At 49.3% G+C, this 4,407-nt stretch overlaps 1 long non-coding RNA gene across 1 annotated transcript; it reads left to right on the top strand.

Moving 5' to 3' along the window:
- The first annotated feature begins 1,982 nt into the window (after positions 1–1,982).
- Positions 1,983–3,352, top strand: LOC125541524. The gene is made up of 2 exons (XR_007297566.1): positions 1,983–2,727; positions 2,827–3,352. It is a non-coding gene; the product is annotated as an uncharacterized LOC125541524 (long non-coding RNA).
- Positions 3,353–4,407: the final 1,055 nt, after the last annotated feature.

The raw sequence follows: 4,407 nt of genomic DNA, 5'->3' as shown, positions 1-4,407 counted from the left end.
TCCATCTTTTAAATTTTGGACTTCCGCGTTCCTTTTAGAAATGGGTAAAATCGGTTTTCATTTTTGTCTCTGATTTGAATCAGGACTCCTTGTTTTGGGTGAACCCTAAGGGGGTTAGTTGCTTTACAATTTTTAACATCAAAATGTTCACTTTTTTATATTGAACTTTTGTTTTTTTAAATGTTATTTTTAGTTCGTGGGTTTTATTTTGACCACTAGATCTTTTTTACTTTCTTCTGCCTTGCATTTAATATTTGAACTTCGGGTGTTCACTATGCAAAGTGGACTTTTGTTTTCTCTATGTCTTTTCGTAAAATGAATAAATTGAACTTCTGCTATTTTTTCTACTAGGCTCCTATTTTAGCTTTATTTTTGGTATGAACAACAGAGTTGAAAGATGCAAGTTTTAGAGCTGATCCGTGACCACTTGATAATAAAATGCTTCTCTTTTCTCTGAACCACAAGTTCTTTAATTCACCGAGTTCAGAAGGAGCTATGCAATGACACAATAAAGAAAACATGCACACAAATTCAAAGAGTTCAGAAGCTTTGAAGCTCAAGTATACGGGGTACAGCTGTGTCTGTGTATGTGCGTCTGATTGCGTGGAACAGGAGCTCAAGGACGAACGAGGTCTTCAGATGCACTGCCGGCATAGTTCGGGCGGAGGGTGGCGCCAGGTTGTAATGCGGAATGCGGCGTCACCATCAAGCTCGTCACCAGGAAAGAGACGGCCAAGGCGTACAGCACGTCCGTGTGCTAGGACAGGCCGATGACCTTCAACAAAATTTGTAGAGAACTTGAGCCATGGTGTATCAAGCATCACGTGTTTGATTTTTTCAGAGCATCCTTGCTTGCAAGACAGAGTACTAATCTAATATCTAAGAGAACATAATACTTGGGAAATAAAAATTGAAGAATCTATAGGAAGAACTAAAGTGGAACTGCTCATCTAGCGAGATAACTCCTTCCTTCTCATAATTTTTCACACGGAAAAAATAAGAAAGAGATGCCACAAGCTCTACTCAGTTTGGATTGAAGGAAATTCCTCTAGCATATGTCAGAACTCATAACTGAACTAGCTTCTGCCGCTAACGATACAGGCAGCCTGGAGGATTTGTGTTAGTGCATACCACAAATTTTTGCGCCTCCATCGAGCTGCAGTTGACCTCACTTGTACTACAGGAGAGGAGGAGCCGCCATGAGAGTTTACAGAGGCCCACCATGGCTGGCAAGGGGAAGTTCGAGCGACCAGTCGCCCGCGTGGAGAAGTTCGAGCAGCACCAGGGGCAATCCGTGGTGGTGTCCGGATGCTGTTCAGTGTGCCAACAGGTGACGCAGAGGTAGCCGGATAAGTACTGCCTCCCCTGCCTGAGCTAGCGGTGGACTGCAGCGACAGCTAGCAGAGGACTGCGGAGGCAACAGTAGCTAGCGGCGGACAGTGGTGGCGTGATCCGGGGAGGGTGGCGGCGGCGGCGTGATCCGTGGAGGGCGAAGGAAGCGGCAGCGGTGGCGTGATCCCCAGCGGCGGCCCAATACAAGGAAGGGGCGACACGGCGGACGATTCCCTGGGCGGCGGACGGCGCGGCGGCCAGCTCCCGGGGTGGGAGAGGCACGACGGCTGGTTCCCTGGGCGGGGGCAGGCCGGAGCCGACGGGGAGGGTGGCTGGAGCAGAGAGGAAGTGGGGCGTGGGAAGGTTCGCTAGATCTGGGAGGGAGTGGGGGCGTGGGGAGGTACGGTAGCGAGGTGGGTTCGGGAGCATCCGCTCAGCCCCTATATAGGGCGTCTCGTGATCTAAATAACTATTCTAATCCTGGGATCTAGTATATATAGGACAGCATTATTCTGCACGTCTCTTAAGATCTTATTCTAACAACACCTCTTAAGACCTTATTTTGCACATCCCCACCTTATTCTCATAACACCCCGACTAACCCACGTAAACCGAACCGCACGAAAAAAAAGAAAACCCCCCCCACCTCCCCCCACTCCTCCCCCGATCCACCAACCCACCGCCGCGCCCCCAGGCCGGCGACCTCCCACCGCCACGCCACCTCCCTTCCCTGCACCGCCGCACCACTTCCACCCTCTTGTGCCGCCGCACCACCTCAAACCACCTACCCTCCCCGCCCCACCTTCCCCCACGCAGGCAAGCCACCGGATCCGCCCATTGCAGTCCTCCCACGCGTGGTCGGCATCGGATCTGCGCGTCGCCATCCCTGCGAACCACTTGGACGAGGGCAGCTAGATCTGCCCTGCCATTATCCACCAGCGGCTGCTCGACGACGGATCCACGCCAAGACCTCCTGGGGGCGTCCTCTCCGTCCCCATATCGAGGGTGACTTGGCTTCATAGATTGGATGGTCGGACGTTGAGCTCGGGGGTCGCCGGTGACTCTCCCCTCCCAGTTCCTCCACCTCCCGCCTACCACCATCGAGCGCATCCAGAGGGGCGTGGGGGTGTCCGACACCCCGCGCGAGGTCCACAATGCATCAATCCTGGCGGCTCGCGTCCAAGGTCTCGGGCGCTATGGCCTGTTTAGTTCGCAGGTCCTGCTACAAACGTTCGCTACCCCAACAGTGGCAGTTGGCCGTGACGCCTGCTGCAGTCCATACCCAGTGTGGTGGTTCGTTCCTCGGCGGCGACCTCCTGCCCTCCTCCCTATCTTGCTTGGGATCCCACACGATGAAGGTCAAACAGCAGCGACGAACCCGTTCAGTTCAGAAAGGTTTTCTTCCTTTTTTCTTAACTTTGGATGTGCAGTACAGTCGGATGCCGCGAGTAGTGCGCCACACCTTGATTTTAATTTTGTTTGCGTGTTGAACAGAAACTAGGTTGGCCTTGTAGTTCACTGGCAAGAATCTGCCTCTCCTCCTGCGTAGATGCATTTTTGCTAGAAGGGCTCTGTAGACCAGCGGTTCAGCTCGTGAATGCTTTCAGTTTGTCGACACCCACATGGACGCGCGGCTCGCTGGAACACGTAGTCCGCCCCCAGCGGCGTGTAGTACAACACTCTCGTTGGTGCAGCCCGCTGGCTGCACCTATGCGCGACGACGATGAAGAGCGTGGCGTACAACTCGTGCGGCTCGTCTTGCAGCTGGCTTGCCGCGGCATGCAGTCCGCTTGGTATGTTGGAGAGGTTCATTTTTCATGAAAAAAGGGTGATGCACCACTTTGAGGAGTACTATGGTCCACTTCAGTCAAATGTATTTATTTTTTGTAAAAAATAGATGCAGTCCGTTTGGGAACTGCTTGCGGTTTGCATGGCTGGTGTGTGAAGTGCACGATGTGCTTGTGTGTTTCAAAACTCGGTCGATTATGTGAAGTGCACGATGTGCTTGTGTGTTTCAAAACTCAGTCGATTCCGTTAAACACATGCAGTGCACTTGGTCCTCGGACGTGGTTCATTTTTGAGAGTGATGTTGTTCACGTGTTCCCAACATGAAAGCGCAAAAAAATTAGGGAAACAACAAGATGGTAGTGTTGTTCACTTGGATATATGTTGAGGTTCACTTGCTCTCGTCTCTGCGGTCCACTCTCCTTCATACAAAAACTCGTCTGAGAAAATTTACGTCTGACAAAAAAATATTATGAAGTTCATTTGACTCTTTGATGCAGTGCGGTTTTTCGTCTGATGCAATGCGGTTTTCAGTCGGATGAAGTACGCACGTCGATTTGGATGTCGCGAAAAACAGAGTATCCGCATTTCGGTAAATTCAAAATTCCTCTTAAACCATAAGGAATTAGAGAGAGTGTTCTACATGAAAAATTTGCGCCTCGTCGATATCTTTCCAACGGCTTATTGTTTGAATCATTCTGACCAGCGGTTTGTAAAAAATTCGCAAAAAACGGCCGCTGTCACTCGTCGTCGGCCACGCGGTTTTCAAAATTAACTTAAAACCGTAAGGAATCTCAAAAACTTTTCAACATATGAAAGTTGCGCCTCGTCCATAGCTTTTCAACAGTATATTACATGTCTCATTTCGAAAAAGGTTAAAAAGATGGAGCTAAAAAAGTACCGAAAATTTGAAAAAATTTGAAAACAGAATTCCGCGATTTAGTAAATTTGAAACTGCTCTTAAACCGTAGCGAATTAGAGAAAATAATAGATATGAAAATGATATGCCTTGACGATATCTTTCCAACGGTGTATCATTTGCTTCATTCCAACTAGTGGTTTAGAAAAAAAACGCGAAAAAACGCTCGCTGCCACTCGTCGTCCGCCACACCGTTTTTAAAGCTGCTCTTCAACCGTGGGGAATCTCGAAAAATGTTCAACATAGAGAAGTTGCGCCTAATCCATAGCTTTCCAACGGTATATTATACGCCTCGTTCTAATAAACGGTTAAAAACTAGAGCGAAAACAATACCGGAAAAACACTGCGTGTAGTTTTTTCCGACACGAAGT

Source organism: Triticum urartu, chromosome 2, assembly GCF_003073215.2.
Source record: "Triticum urartu cultivar G1812 chromosome 2, Tu2.1, whole genome shotgun sequence".
Taxonomy (NCBI): Eukaryota; Viridiplantae; Streptophyta; class Magnoliopsida; order Poales; family Poaceae; genus Triticum; species Triticum urartu.
The sequence above is the reverse complement of the archived record's forward strand: the minus strand, read 5'-3'. Positions and strand labels throughout refer to the sequence as shown.